Consider the following 16970-nt stretch of genomic DNA (forward strand, 5'->3'; position numbering starts at 1 on the left):
CATGCCTCCAGGCCAGTCTGAGGGAGGCAGTCTTTCAGCTGTGGTTCTCTCTTCCCAGGTGGCCCAAGTTTCAATCAAGTTGACAGAAAATAATCTGTGCACCAAGCATGGTGGTTCACACCTTTAATCCAAGCACTGGGGAGGCAGAGGCATCATCGCCTCTGTGAACTCAAGGCCAGCCTGGTCTGCATAATGAGATCCAGACCAGTCAAGGCTACGGAGTGAGACCTGTCCCTAATATCTATTATTATTATCTTTAGAGACTGATAGAGGCTGGGCTTCGCATGCATGCACACAGATGTATGGACTCACACACACGCCTACACTACAGACAGGTGTGAGCACTTGCTCAAGTCTTCCCAGGTGTGACGGTAGAGGAGATGGGCTGACACAATGCCCTGTCCGTTCCCTTCTGAATGCACATTAGTTCTGGGCATCAGAGGCAAAGAGCAGAATTTGCCTGATCCTTAGAAATGGACCCCTGGGATGGAGTTCTAATAATCAGTCGTGGGGGTGGGGCAGTCAACAATTTCTGCCTTCATTCCTTAATTAGTTGTTTATTTTATTTTAACTTATCTTTATTTGTCTTTAGCTGGGTCATATTTAAAACATGATTATACCATCTACCTCTTTCCTTTCTCTACCTGGCACCAGCCACCCTCTCCCATATTCCTGGCCCCTTTTCCCTCTGTTATTGTCATACCTATATACGCATAAGTACATGAATACAACCTACTCGGTTCATTTAGTGTCGCTTGTACATATATGACTTCCGGGATGACCACTTGGTATTGGATAACCAGTTAGGGGCTATTTCTCCCTCTCCCAGCATTCCATGGTGACCTGTGGGTCTTTGTATGGGGATGAGACCTCTTGAGGTCCTTCCCCTCCATGTCAGCATATCTATTGGTGTTGTCAATGTCCAGGTCTTGCTTGGGCAGCCATGTTGTCAAGGTGTCAAGGGTGCAGCTTCTCTGTCAATCTAAGAAACACACTTTCAGAACAGACTCCCCATTCCTGTGGTTCGTAGCATCTTTCTGCCCTCTCTTTCATGATGTTCCTTGAGCCTTGGGTCCAAGATTTGTGTTTTGAATATATTCATCAGGGCCGGGTACCCCACAGTAAGTTTTTCTCGGTATTTTGACCACACACACACACACACAAAGTTTCTTTTTCACCTCCAGACTTTCTGATTTGCCAGATGAACTAGAGGATTTTGCAAGAAAGTAATGACTTCGCTGACAGTGAGAATGGGAGATCACCTTTCTTCCCCTGTCTTCTCTCTTCCCTGCCCCCTGCTGGGGATCCAGCAAAGGAAAAGACAATTTAACCTTAAAAGAGAGCATTTCTTAAGGACTTGGATGGGAAACCTGTAGCTTAGCTACAAGGCAGCTGTGCAGGCTGTCTTTAGGGCGGCTTAATACCATTTTGTGTTTCTACAATAGGAGGTGGAGGCAGGGGATTCCCGTGGGGGATAAAATGAGCGGCAGCTGGAGCGAGCATTGCTAAGCCTGGGCTCTACCTTGCTGTCTCCGCTGTGGTGCTGCTGGGGATGAAAAGGGAAGAAGAAACTAGAGGCTGCAGGGGTATCCCTAAGGTTCCAGGTGACATGAGCTGGTGGCCTGACATGTCAGAGCTTCACAGAGAAAACACAGCATCTCCAGCTGCTGTCCCTCCCGCTTCACTCTGGGTCACACTCCTGTCAGGTCTCTGGGCTTGAGCAACGGACGAGCCTCTGGCCAAGGGCACCTAACTGGAGGGCCAGCGGAGGTGTGACCACTCATCAATGGTGAGCCAGGAAGGCAGGCAGGAGAGCATACTGCTTAAGCACTGAGACAGGTCAAGGAAACACTCCTCCTTGCACCCGAATGAAGGATGGATGAGATGCAGAGAGAAAGCTTGTTGGCGATGGCCAAGCCACTGAGTACTAAGGCAAACGTCAGAGGCTGGAAAGCAAGATCCAGGCCATAGAGCTAGAGGTCATGGGTTTCCTATTGCCCCGGTGCAATGGTAGGAGTGCCCACTGAGGGGGTTTGGGGCTGCTAAATATCTGTGAACTTGGAAAGGCAGGTCTGACCAGCATCTGTGACACAGGCCACCAATGACCTGGACCCAGCTCACGCTCACCTATGCCAAACAATGCATGGATCGGCCCCACTGATTGAAATGGGAGACCTGGCAGCCAGCGAGATGGCACTGGGGTACCGAGGCCAGATTCCTTTTCACACCATGGTGCTATTCCCCCTGGCTGGCTCCATCCTCATTCAGGTTTGTACGTCTCCAAGGAAACTAGGTCAGCCCTGGACCAGTCCTCTCTCTGCCTGCAGAAAGAGCCACACCCTACCCAGAAGCAGCGCAGCCAGTACCAGCAGGGGCTTACTGAGCCATCTGGGACATGTGACCCAGAAGAGCAAGGGGATGAACAGTGCCCATGGGCTGACCCTATTGTTCAGTACCACAGTTGATCCCAGCATCCTCCATGAAAGTTTGAACTAGTACCACTTAGAGAGGGCTGGGACGCTTCTCAGGAGACAAGAGTAAGTAAATGCCGGGTTTTCAGGAGGCACAGATGGTCCCCATGGGTGGAAACCACAGAAACCCTCAGATAACACAACCACCTTAGTTCTCTACAGCTGGTCACCTAAGAGGGCCAATATCTGCTCACATCTAAAGGGATGCAGGATTGGCTAAGGGATGCTAAAGTGCCTGGGTGATGCTGGACTTGCTGAGGGATGCTGGCCTTGCTGAGGGATGCTGGACTGGATAAGGGATGCTGGCTTGGATGAGGGATGCTGGCTTGAATGAGGAATGCTAGGCTGGTTACTTTCCCCACTAGGCATCAGAATTGCCTGTCAAGTATCCCTTCCTCAGTTTCACGGGCTGAACCTTCTCTCTTCCCTCAACCTCTCTTCTCTTCTCCACTCACTGCCCTTCCCTTTTCTCCTCCTTCCTCCTCCTGGCCCTGCCCGCCCCCTGCATTTTTCTCCTCTTCTGGTGCTGGTTCTCTACTCATGAAACATCCCTGCCAAGTGGACCTACCACCCTGGGAAGGAAAGGCACTTTAGTGATGGGGAGCTTGACCCAGCACACTGGAAAGGGGCCTCCAGGGAGGCTGTATGTTCAGGGGGTGAGCGAGGCTGAGTGGAGGGGCCAGGCTGGGAGAGACTTCCCCACAGCTCTTCACTGGACTCATCTCAGGCAGATGATGACTTTGCAAACGGTCTCTGGTCTCATTACTGTTGTAGCTCAAGTAATTCTTTAGGGAACGGGATTAGAAGAGGAGGGAGTTTCACTCTGGGAGCTATTATTTTATCTCAAGATCTCTGCACTTAGCTGACTAAGGCACAACAAAAGAAAATGGTGCTGACCCAGCCTGCTGCCCCTAGCGGCCTCTACTCACAGCTATGCCAATGGCAGAGCCCAGCGGTCCCGCACAGAACTCTGTCTCCCTCTTAGCAATGGCTGTGCCAAAAATATCTCCATCCCTCTGCTTCTCTGTCCATCCCTCTGCTTCTCTGTCCATCCCTCTGCCTCTCTGTCCATTCCTCTGCTTCTCTGTCCATCCCTCTGCCTCTCTGTCCATCCCTCTCCTCTCTGTCCATCCCTCTGCCTCTCTGTCCATCCCTCTGCTTCTCTGTCCATCCCTCTGCCTCTCTGTCCATCCCTCTGCTTCTCTGTCCATCCCTCTGCCTCTCTGTCCATCCCTCTGCCTCTCTGTCCATCCCTCTGCCTCTCTGTCCATCCCTCTGCTTCTCTGTCCATCCCTCTGCCTCTCTGTCCATCCCTCTGCTTCTCTGTCCATCCCTCTGCCTCTCTGTCCATCCCTCGGCTTCTCTGTCCATCCCTCGGCTTCTCTGTCCATCCCTCTGCCTCTCTGTCCATCCCTCGGCTTCTCTGTCCATCCCTCGGCTTCTCTGTCCATCCCTCGGCTTCTCTGTCCATCCCTCGGCTTCTCTGTCCATCCCATTCTACTTCTGTGTCTTTCTCTCTGTCCATCCCTCTGGGCTTTCTTCTCCTAGCTCAGTCCTTCTTTGGTCTTCTCCTCCCAACCTCTGCCTCTGTATCTGTCTCACTCCAAACTTCCCTGCCTTTCTTGTCCCCCCTCCTCTCTCTATTTCTTTTTTTTTTTCTTTTCTTTTTCTTCGGAGCTGGGGACCGAACCCAGGGTCTTGCACTTCCTAGGCAAGCGCTCTACCACTGAGCTAAATCCCCAACCCCCTCTCTCTATTTCTATTCTTTGCCTGCCCCCACCTTGTGAATGATCCGTGTGTACAGGTATGTGTGTTCATGTGTAGGAGGCCAGGAGATTAACCTCAGAAGCTGTCCACCTTGAAACAAGTCTCCCACTGGCCCAGAGATCACCAAATAGGCTAGGCTGGCCCAGAGATCACCAAATAGGCTAGGCTGACTGACCAAGAAGCCCCAGGGATCCACCTGTCTCTGCTTCTCCAGTTCTGGGATAGCAGGCATGCATCTCCATGCCTGGCTTTTATGATGTGTGTTTGGGAGATCAAACTCATGACTCATGTCATGTTTGGATGACACTTTTCCAGCTGGGTTTTCTCCTCAACTGGTTCCCTTTCTTCTCTCTACCCACCATGCCCTCATCACCTCTCCCTCCTTCCTCCTCTGCAAGATGGGAGCAAGGCATCTTCTGGTGATACTGTAGTGTTTCCTCCTGCTCCTCCCCCCACCTCCTCCCTCATTCTATTTCTCTGTCTCCATCCAGTCTAAGACTTTCTGTGCAAGTGAGTTCCAATAACCACCTTCATCCATCTCAAGTCCAATCATACTTAACCCCCAAGCCAGCAACAAGTAGCCATGCTGTCCTCAGTGAGCATCCTGGGGGCATCACTTGGGTCATCACTTGATGATCACCCCAGCCTCCTCCAGGAGGGGTCTCCTGCTGCTCCACACATCTGTGAGAACCTCTAAACAAACCCCTGGTCTTGTCCCCTTGCCCATACTGTCCTGTGTGACAGAATGCACATCCAGGCTTAGCCCTGACTCTGATCCTCAAAGGGGTTGTTCAGAAGCCCAGGCACTTGGTTGCTGCCCAGCCTGTAGCCCTGAAGGCAGGAAGTGTCCAGGCAGGGGTGTAAATTCTCTAGAAGACCTTCATTATTGAGGCCCACTCACAAGCCCATCACTCAGTATCTTCGCCCCAGATTGAAACAGACAGCGGGCTCTGAGTGATGGAAAATTCCATCTGTCTGGTGACTGTTGAGACAGCTCATAGAGGAAACTTTTGCAATGAGGGAAAGAAAATATCTGTAATCATCCATCCAGGGAGATCCTTCTCAACAACCTCTATGCAGATCCGGAGGGATTGGGGGGAGACACGTGCAAAGAGTTCTCCCATTAATTACGGCACGTGGCTGATGTCACTCATCCCTCTGTGTCCTGCCACCTGTGCTTTCGGATATGCCAAGCAGCCATCCATGTGCAGAAATAGCCATCAACCATTCACTGCTGAATAAGCACCCCCTTATCCCGTTGCTAGTGCCTGCCATTTCAGCAGGAAATACATTCGGGATAGAACAGGAAGATTCTAATTGAGGGGGCTCTGAAAAGACAGCATTTTCCTCACACGAGACAAGAGGAGGCAGGTGTGGCAGCCCCAGAATATGGTCAAGAGCCCAGGGTCCTACCACTTCTGATGCTGCTATTGGGCAATCTCGTCCTCATGAACTGTTGTAGCTGCCAGTGTGCCGGCCTTTATATCTGTATCTCAGCCATCAGGATGGGGCAAGGGAAATGATAAGGGATGCTTTCTGGTTTCCCCACTGCATATGTGTGTCTTTGTCTGTGCGTGTCTGCGTGTGTGTGTGTGTGTGTGTGTGTGTGTGTGTGTGTGTGTGTGTGTTTGTGTGTGTGTGTGATGCATGTTTGTGCTTGGATGTGGGTTCCATGTGTGTGTGTCTTTGTTCATGTGTGTGTGTGTGTCTTTGTCTGTGTGTGTGTGTGATTCATGTTTGTTGTTTGTGCTTAGGTGTGGTGTGTGTGTGTGTGTGTGTGTGTGTGTGTGTGTGTGTGTGTGTGTGTGTGTAGGACCAGGGTTTATATCAGGAATCATACTGGATTGATCTTCCACCATATTCATGAAGCAGTAACTCTCAGCCAAACCCAGAGCTCACTTACACGCCCAGTCTTGGGAGAGCCCTTGTCTCCATGTCCCCAAGGTCTGACTACGGGTGACTGCCTGGCACCTCACTTAGCATTTACAGAGATTCTGGCCTCTGAACTCGAGTCCTCATGACTTCATGGCAGGGGCCTTTACCACTGAGCCATTTATCTGCCCGTGTCCTGGGTTTTTTTAAGGTGATTTCCTGGATTCCTCTTCAAGTTTCCCAGTGTTATTCCCATGACCATCCCTAACTAGTGTAGTCCTTACAGCTGAGATCTTTGCTAAGGAAGAGTGGGCACTGAGAAGTGAGTGACAGTGCCTGCCATGTGGATCAAACCTCTCAATTTAACACGGTAGATTTTTCCTGAGAACATCTCGTGGCTGAGATAGATTCCCATCATGGGAACAGAATTCCTGAGGTGGTCCACCTAGAAAGAAAAAGACTCGCACACATGAGGTGCTGAATTCAAATCCCAGCACCACAAAACACAAAATCAGCCAGAGGAGAGAGAGATTCACTCAGGCCCATAGTTGCAAAGGCCCCATCTGTAGTCCTTCATCCAAATTCTATCATCCGCATCCCACCATCCACAGTTCATCATCCTTGCTATTCAGGGGCTCTGGGGAATTTGCACATCATGGTGGGGGGGCATAACACTACAATCAGATCACTTTTCAGAGAACAGGAAGCAAAGAGAGAAAAAGGTGGACCTGGAGTGCCAAGACCCCCTTCAAAGACATGCTTCCAACGACCTAACTTCCTCCCCCTAGGCCCCACCCACTAAGGTCCTCATCATCCTAAGACCAATCTTTGTGGCACACAAGCTTTTGGGGGACCTTTATCCAAGCCATAGAATCCAGTGACATTGGATGCTGAAGTTCTACCTAACAAAGTATCAGACAATACAAGGGAGACTGGGAACCCACACAGTATGTTGTACACTTGCCTAGCATGCACAAGGCCCCAAGACCCATCCCAGTAAGCCATAGATCAGGTACGGCTATTAATGTCAGCACTTGGGAGATAGACTCAGGAAAATTAGGAGTTCAAGGTCATCAACAGCTGCATAGCAAGTTCAAGGTCACCGTCATTCATGAGCCAGGATTGTAGTGATAACTCATTGACCTATTGGAACGGGGATGTATACTTAGAACATGCTCTAAGCCTAGCACAGCGTTACCTGCTGCATGTTCCCTCCTAAGGAGTGGTGCATGTTGAACCTCCCAGAAGTGGATAGTCATAAGGAAAAGAATGTTGGGGCCAGAGAGATGGCTCGGTTGTTAAGAGCACTGATTGCTCTTCCAGAGGTCCTGAGTTCTATTCCAAGGCACATGGTGGCTCACAACCATCTGCAATGGGATCTGATGCCCTCTTCTGGTGTGTCTGAAGAGGGCGACAATGTACTCGCATATATTTAAAAGAAGAAGAAAAAAAGAAAAAGAAAAAGGAAACTTGGTGATGATTGAGACTGCTGAGAAGAGGAGGGAAGGAGGGAGGGAGAGAGAAATAACAAAATAAAACATCTGAAGTTAAATAGAATTAAGTGACCAATGTTCCTATCTTGGGACAGCCCCTGTAAACTAAACAATATTTCAGAAACATCTTTAAGTCTGCAAAGCAGGTACGCATCTCACATTGCACGAGTATCTGAAGCAGGTACCCATTGCACGTTGCAGGAATACCTGAGCAGATGCTAGGGAGATGGCAGGCAACCGGCAGTGAAATGTCTTCCTCATCAAATAATTGCCAGTGGGGAAAAAATGCTTAAATGGCTTTAAATTTTTGTAGCAAAACATCTACATGTTACATGGATATGCTGAGGTGTACTTTTCATGTGGTGGACAGTCTTTAGGCTGGAAAGCTTCTGAGGGCCTTGAAAGTCTACACACAGGCCAGACCTGGCCCTGGACCCGGCATTTGCAAGAGCACAGTTAACAGGCATAGAAGGGATGATGGTGGCCGGGTTGCGGTGTCTGAGTGCCAGTATACGAATGCATAAACAGACATGACTGGCTTTTTTTTAATTTTTGGTGTTCTTTTATTACTTGTGCGTGTACACAAGAGTGCAAGTGTAGAACAATGCATTGGGAGTGTCGGCGGACAATTGGCCTCCGTTGGTTCACAACTTCAGATGTGTGGGTTCTAGGGATCAAATTTAGGATAGGTCAACCACAAATGCCACCTTGCTGACCTGAAAAGTGTAGCCCAGGCTGACCTTGAACTCATAACCCTCCTGCCTTCTCCCCTGCTCTACCCCATCAGTATCCTCCTCCATATCCTATCACTGTTCTTGGCCACAAGCTCTCTTATTCCCTACACACTGGCTAATGCCCACCAGCTTTGGAAGTGTTTCCAACGGCCCTGTTTTAATCTGGTGCCAGGCAGGGTAACCACCACAGGGGGAGAGAGGGTACAGCAGCAGGGCTCAGGCTCTTGAAGGTCACATCTTGAAGCCTTCTCCATCCACCAGCCCTCCTCCCAACTTGATCCAAATTGAGTCTATTCAGAGCACAGCCTCTGAATCAATGACACCCGCTCTGTCCTGGTTTTTCCTTTTGGGGGTGAAGGGAGGGGGATGGGGGCTGCCTTAGTCTTGTCGCTCTCTTTTCCCTGAACTTGACCCTTTTCAGCTGAGTGGCACTCATGCACTCAACATGGTAAAGAATGCCACGGAATAATGAAAATTTAGCACCGAAAGATTTGTTTAAATTGCCCATTTCATCTTTCTCCGACCGTCCTGGACCCATCAAGACTTTTCTTCAGAGCCCTGTTTAATCTACTATTTGGGGCCTTTTAAAAGAAAACCATGCATACTTGTGCCCCCCTCCTCCCCAAAAAGTGGTAAATTGGGCAAAAAAAAAAGTCATTAGCTAACTGTGAGACTTTTATTCTGTAATTGCTAAGGCAAAACAGAAAAATAATTCAATCGGCTTGAAAATGAAAATCTTGTCACCCCCGAGGTCCTGAGACACACAGGTACCCAAGATGCATAAGCAGTAAATGTTCAGTGGGAGAAAGGAGGGTCACAAATGTCCTAACTGGGTTTCAGACTCAGATTTAAGAGTTTAATTTGGGGTGCCACCCACCTTCTAAATTTTAATCAAATCTTAAAGGCTAGCTCATAACCTGTCTACCTGGGGAAATTAGAAGAGGCCTCTCCATCTACGAAGACCTATTAACACTCCGTTCTAATTACATGTGGCCACTGACCTCAATAATAAGATCTGGGGTGAGGGAGTTTTGTTGTGTTGTTTTATAAATGGGTCCAGATATTTCTCTCTGCAGTCACCCAACACAGCGCTTGAAATATAAATGAGTTGTTTATGGGAGTCCTTTTGTAATTTTTAATTAAAGTGATGTTCTCCAGTTGGAGGTTTATGGCAGTGATACATTTTATTGCCGCATTGCTGTGGAATTCTTAATTATTTATGTAAATGTATTAGTAGACTCAGCCCTTGTTTTGAGTGGTCAGATCCCCCCCACACACCCCCATTATGGAAATGTCTGTGGGACAGAAAGCCTAATAAATTACACAAAACGATCTTGGAAGGTCTGAGCTCTCTGGTCTCCAAGAACAGAAGTCTGGGTTTTGTCCTAACCCACAGAGAAGATGTCCATGGATTCCCTGGGTGGTGTGCACTGGGTTTGATCGTCCAAAAGCACCGGGTGAACAGTCGCAAGGTTATTTTATAAACCAGCTTTGTAACATCTGTCTACACGTGTTATGCATTTGCCAGGGGCAGACACTCGTAGTTGAAAATAGGGTTTCAGATTGGTTCTATTTGAATATAATTATCATTCGTCTTCTTGTCTGCCTTGGAAATTAATTCTCAGAACCAATCTAGAAAAATATTGACAAATGTTAATATTGCTTCTTACCCAATATTTATTCTCTAAGTCATTCAATTTGCTTAGCATTAGGGATTGTTTTGTTTTGGTGGGGTGGGTTTTTTTTTTTTTTTTTGAGGTAGCATCTCTTGTAGCCCAGGCTGGCCTCACACTTCCTACAGTAGCTGAGGATGACCTTGAACTCCCAAGTTCTGGGATTCCAGGCATGCATAACCATGCCTAGCTTTGATTAGCTTTTAGTACTTTGTAATAAAGACATTCAAAATAGGTGTGGGTCTTTGGTATAGAACAGAGGGGAGGCCACACCTGACAGCCAGCAACACCAGCCAGTGCTCAGTGCATCTCAGGGTCTCACCAGAAGCTGATCATTGCACCAACCCTCAAACAGGAACCACACAGTGGGCAAGCAGGTCGGAGAACTAACACGGGAAATTCAGCCCAGCCTTGGCACCCGGCTGGCCTCCCCGACTCCTCTGGGACTTGTGGTTTGAAGTGGTGAGACTCTAAACTGATGTCTTGCCATCGTGGCTAAGCTGGGCCCCAAGAGCTTACACATTGTAAGATCAGACCTTGTGTTGCCATTTGGAACCCCTGCTGATCCCTGTGAAGGTCTGTGAATGGTAGAGAGGGTCTCTGCATTTGAATGAATCTCTCCATCCATCCATCCATCCATCCATCCATCCATCCATCCATCCTTCCATCCATCCATCTATCCATCCATCCCAAAAACATGTAACAAATACCTACAGGGCATAGCAATGAAGCCGGCAGTTAATAGTATCCACCGTCACTGCCAAGGTGAGGATCTTGGAACCTGAACCCATCCCCTTATGTTTACCAGACACAATCTACCGCTGAGCTACAAGCTACACTCTTGGCCTGGCTCTGTGCCCACTGAACTACATCCCTAGCCCTTGCTTTGGGGGACAGGATCACAACTCATGCTAAGCAAGACATATTTCTAATTGACATACAATAATTGTACATTTGAGGGATAACAAGAACAGCGAAGGCACTAACCACCATGCCTCACCACCTGAATTCCACCCTCAGGACCCACGTGGGGGGAAAAAAAAAGAACTGATTCCTGAAAGTTCCTCTACATGGGCACACAAACTCACATATGTGCGCGCGCACACACACACACATACACACTAAATAAATGTAATTCTTAAACATTATGAAATATACCTCATCGCCCCACTTGCTTCTCTTTCCTCAACCGCTAGCCTCCATGTTACATCCAGGGGGATCTAGTCCCCCCTTCTGGCTTCCCAGAGCACTGCGTGCAAGTGGTGCACACACTCAGGCACACGTACACATAAAATAATTTTTTAAAGAAATTATTTTAAAATCATAATTACTGCAACATTCACATAAGCAAGACAGGGACGTGTTAAGTACAGTGCAATGGCTGCTGCCGGGTTTCCTCCTGTGTCCTGCTGGGTACCAACCCTGCATAGGAATGCTGGCACCATTGGTATTTCTCTGTGAAGAACATGGTGGGAAAGGCTAAGCGGCCATGTGGATCCAAACAAGGGTAGAAATGAGTTCCTCAGAGATACAGGCTAAGAGCAATTATTTTGTGGCCATTCAGAGCTGTCAGCCAGGGAGGTGAGGCACAGGTAGTCACCCTTTCGGTAACCATCAGCTTTCTGATACAACCACAGGGACCTGAGCTAAATTAACTTATGAAGAAAAGGGTGTTGCTTTGGAAACGTGTTACACATAGGTTTTCCAGCTCCTGTGGGAACAAAGAGGTAGCAGCCATGCTTTCCAGCTCCTTGGAGGACATGTCCTCAGTGACCCGGAGACCTCCCACTGGACTCTGCCTCTCAAAGGTCCCACTGCCTCCCAGAGGTGTCAGGGCTGGAGACTGAAGCTTCCAGCACAATTGTTGGGCAGACAGTGCAGCTGCAAGACATAGGGGAATGGAGACCCCTTCACCTGTGGAGAACAGCCACGAGGCTTGAAGAGAAAAGAAGTCTCTGACTGGAAACAGCAAGAGACTACAAAAGGTTTTAAACAGGTTGTAAGTAAGGGGAACCTCAAAGAAAGTGGAGCATAATGAAAGAGAAAGGGTGGTGGGAGAAACCACTGAGTGTCCTTCTCAGAAATCCTCATCATGCATATGTCCTCATCATGCATACCTGTGTGAGGTGGGGGTGTCTACCTTGTCCCTTAGCTGCCGATGAGTGGCATTCTAACAGACATGGCTGGGCAGGCTGGAGAGAAGGAATTGACATCCAGGTCTGTTTTGGTCAAAGTTCTTTGAAGTAGGGAAACGTTTCTTTATTTTGCAAGAGCAGGTGTCATTCAAACACATCTGCACCCAGAAAACTGTCCTGTTTCTTACAGCACTGCCCCATCTCTTAAAGGATCGTAGTCTTATCATCCTGGCTGAGGGCCACCATTTGAAGGGTCTGCCATCTCTGTCCCCCAGTCTGTCCAGTCAGTCCCTTCATGTCCAGGCTCATCTTGAAGCCTGGGATAATGAGAGAGCAGAGGAACCAGTCGGTCAAGAAACATGAGACCACAGCTCACAACTTTTTGCTTCCTGTTGGTGTTTTCCCCCTCATTAAATGGCCACACACAGCATTGTCCCCGTGCACAGAAACCATGTTGAGCCATCCAGAGAAAATGTGCACGGTGCACAAGCTCTGTTCAGATGCGGTTGTGGTTCCACTGGCTGTGATGAGTTCAAGGCCGGTGGGTCGGCAGTCTGTGCAAACAAGGGGTCACAACTGAAACAAGGTCATGTTCTGATCTGTAGGCTTGAAGGAACCTAGCACTCTGTTTTACCCCAGGAGCATGGGTTTATCTTTGCCTAGTTTCGCTGGTGACATCATAGGACATAGTATGGTGACCAACAAAAATGGCCCACGAGTGCTTGCCTGTGTCTTTTCCACCTGTCTTCCCTCCCTGGGCTATAATCCTTGGCTAGTGGGCTAATTATGAACAATGCCTGTGGACTATAGTAGGCTCTCAGTAAAATTTAATTTAATTAATGAGTGACTTGCAAATGAGTGGTTTTCAAATCATTCTTACCCAGGCATTAGATGCACCAAATCCTACCCAGGAGATAATAATGAGTCTTCACAAAGCATTAAAAGGGATTTCCACCCGGCTCTGACTTTAATAAACAGCACAAGTAAATGCTAATTAAATGGCGATATTTAATTACTACTTGATGCCCTCCCCACTCTGTACTTCCCCTTGGCCTAGGAGGGAAGAGAGACAGTCCTTCCCTCTTTATCCTCTCTACTGGTATCCTCAGCCTTACAGATCCTCTCATGATGACACTGGGAGGCAGACAGTGCTGGGGGGTCATAGAGGTGACACAGCCATTAAGAGCATTAAGAGGACCTGGATTTTGTTCCTAGCACCCACATATCAACTCATCACCCAGTGTAACTCCAGCCCAGGGTATCCAATGCACTTTTCTGTACTCCGATGTGTAGTGCATAGGCAAGACACCCATATACATAAAGGGAATGCCTTTCATTGGATAGCTCTCCGTTGAATAGTTCTCCACAAGCCGTTCATAATCCCTTACCATTTAGTCCACCATTCAACTATTTAACAAGCACCCAAAGAGTACAGACACTGTCGCTGAGGATATAGTAAGAATTGGGCATGCAGACTCTTTCTCCTGAGGAACAAAGAAGAAATGGGTGAACAGCTAAAAAGATGGCTACAAGTCAGACAGGTGTTCTTTAGAAACTGGGAGATCCCTGAAAGAGAGTCTGCAAGGTTTGGCACCCCTATCAGCAACAGGGGCTACCTCTGGGAATGCAGTGAGAGTCAAGAGTTGGGGAAGTGTGCCTGCATTTCCTTTGTGTGTAAGTTTTTAGAATTCTGTAGCCCCCTCCCCCGCTTCTCTTTTAGTCACTTAAATGTTTTTAATGAACAACACAAGCTGGTTGTACAAAACCCAACAAGCACAGAACAGAACAGAGACGAAAATTAAAACTCACCTTTAATCCTACCACCTAAGTATGGCCACCATTGTGGTTTTGTCTTGTTAGTTCCAGAGGTGAGAAGGGAAGGAATTCATTGTTTCCCCACCTTTCTGTGTAATTAAAACAGCCATGCTAGCAGCTTCCCGGGGAGCTTGAATTGTGTATTTGTTTTTTTTTTTAGAGAGCTACTAATTTTTGATTAACAAGAATGAATGCAACATTTAAGGGAAATGCAATTACACCCTCTTCCCCTCCTCAACAAAACAACATTATCCCCACACACACAAAGTGTAGAGTCATGACTCTAAGGATGTATGGCTCCAAGTCGGGGGATTACAGGGGACATTTTTCATGTCACCACTGAGACAGTGTGTGAGCATTCCAACAGTGAGGTACCTGGGCTGCAGGTTACAGACCCAGCAGAAGTCAGTCTGGATAATAACTCACTTTGTCATTACTTAATTCTGTGGCGGCCGCAGCTACCGAGCCAGACTATAAAGCCTCAGTCTCTGAAGAGATCAGGAGCTCTCCGTCAGGATATTTAAGAGTAAGAAAAGCAAGAAAAGCAAGGGAAGCTAGGGGGAGTACTGGGGGAGCTGTGCTAAGAGGCCAGTGATGGATGTGCTGTCTCTTGTTCACTTTCTCTTCTATTTGTGTGTTGGAGAGGGGGCCCTGTACCTTTGTTCCTATGTGTTTGAATGTACATGTGTGTGCATATGTGCATGTGTGTGCATATGTGCATGTGTGTGCATATGTGCATGTGTGTGCATGTGTGCATGTGTGTGCATGTGTGTGCATATGTGCATGTGTGTGCATATGTGCATGTATGTGCATATGTGTATGGGCAAGGAGACCAGAGGTTAACCTTGAGTGTTGTTCTTCGTAAGCAAGCCACCTTGTTCATTGAGACAGGTTCTCTCAGTGGGACCCGAGTCTCTCTGCTTAGGCTAAGCCGGCTGGCCAGAGAATCCCATGGATCCTCCTCCCTCTGCCTTTCCAGCCCCGATAATGAGCACTTACCACCACACCTGGCCTTTTACACAGGCACTGCTGATCAAACTCGGATCCTCCTGCTTGCAAGGCAAGCATTTTACCAGATGAGCTGCCTCTCCGGATCCCTTCTTTCCTAAAACATATTCTTTATTTTAAGTTTGCATACTGGGAAATTCAGGGTCTCGTTCATGCTCAGCAAGTGTTCTACCAACTGAACCCCACCCTCAGCCCCCTGCTCCACTTCCTGTGTGAATGACATGCCAGCATATCTCCCTCATCAATTCCTCTGTCCCCTGATTATCCATGGAATGCTTCCTACGTGCCAATCACAGACAACACATCTCTCCAGACCAGACCTAGAAGGGGCCTTTGCCCTACCGGCTGTCGACAGCACTTGTGTACGAACTAAAACTAGAATGCCCAAGACCTAGTGGGCATCACCAGCGCACTACCTCCTGCTGTGTAAGGTTCTCCTCTTCCTCTTTACTCCTACCCTACTCGACCAACCCACCTTGGACGTGTGTGCATGTGTGTGTGCATGTGCGCGTGCGTGTGCATGTGTGTGTTCTCAGCACCGCGGTCAGCGCACACGCTTTTCGACTCCTTTTTCAGCACCATGGCCAGAACCAGGCGCCACGTCTGATATTTTCAGCACCATGGCCAGAGCCCAGCACACCACACATTTCCTAATCTTCGTCAGGACCCAGCTCTCATGCAGTCTCTGGAGTGCCCTTCTTTCTGCCTTTCCCCAGGGTTGCCTGATCTTCTCTCCCCATCACAGTAACCCATTCTCCTACGTGGAGTCAGCTCTTGTTTGCAGGATCACATGTGAGCAAGCTGCCTCTAACAGCAGCTCTGCCACCAGGGGTCATGGCATTTAGGGAACTTAATCTCTCCGTCGGCATTCTCTGCAGATGTAAAAGGAGATAGCTCCTGGAGCCATTGAGAGGATTAAACATGGCTAATCTAGCAAAGCTCATAGCAGGGTCTCTGCAATTTAATAAGATCCCAGGCCTTGTCCTCAGTTATTGTAATACATGGCAGATAATCCCCAGACATAACTTGTGTTAAAAGCTTTTCCACGTTGCCCTCTGACAGCCCCACCTATGGCCATGGTGCCCTGTGAACCTGCTTCTCAAGGTTCCATTATACTGTCTTAATTGGTCGAGAGTAACACTGACTCCTGTGCAGACCTAATACAAGCATATTGTCTACTCCCGCGGGGGACCAACACGATGGGGGAGGGGCCGCTTTATCCGCAGCGCCATTCAGAGAGCCAAGCTCCTTCTGCATGGTGGGGCTGGGTGGTGAGGCTGTGTCATTAGACTTTGCCAGGGATGTGTGGCTAGGGCTACTGCTACTGTCCAAAGGAGAAGAAAGAGCTAAAAGGCCTTGTGGGAAATGCGACTGGTCACAAGAGGGATATTATCACTTCTACCCACATTCCCTCACCTCAACCTTGCTGTGAGGGAAGCTGAGAGATGTGGCTGGCCTGTATGTATAGAGAAAAAGTGATTCATCTCTGCTTTTGAATTTCCAACCCCCACCAGGTCAGAAGACACTGGAGGTCTATGGCTTGAGATACCTCATCTAAAGCTTATTCCCTTCCAACCATCCCTGAGCCTCACCTTAACGGAGACTCCACAGTCTGATCCAGTGGCCTAGGAAGAGGGGCTTTCCAGACACAGATGGTAAAAAGGTTGAAGGAAACAGAGGCACCCAGAGAAGCCTAGCCACAGTGTAGCCAAAGCTTACACTGTGCTGCCTAGAAGGAGATGACTGTGGTACTGAAAGGAGTGTGGGAGAGGCAGGAGGGGGAAGTCTGAGTAGCTCAGGGGAGCAGAGCCACGCCTGTGTAAACCCAGAGCCTCAATGTCCTAGGGTCCCAAGACGAGGCTAAGAAGAGCTTTCATACCCGGGTTATGGATCACTCCAAACTTCAACACACACAGACAACCACAAGGCACACTGTCAAGCAGCCCTTGCGAGCCCAGGCAAGGCATGCAAATTGGAACAAACTTTCTGAAAGACATTTTTG

The 16970-nt window shown here is 48.5% G+C and overlaps 1 protein-coding gene across 1 annotated transcript in view; it reads left to right on the forward strand.

Annotated features, from left to right (window-relative positions):
• The window catches only part of Cdh13 (cadherin 13), a 1043248-nt gene that overhangs the window by 963591 nt on the left and 62687 nt on the right, over positions 1–16970 (forward strand). The window lies entirely within an intron of this gene.

Source organism: Rattus rattus, chromosome 17 (assembly GCF_011064425.1).
Source record: "Rattus rattus isolate New Zealand chromosome 17, Rrattus_CSIRO_v1, whole genome shotgun sequence".
Taxonomy (NCBI): Eukaryota; Metazoa; Chordata; class Mammalia; order Rodentia; family Muridae; genus Rattus; species Rattus rattus.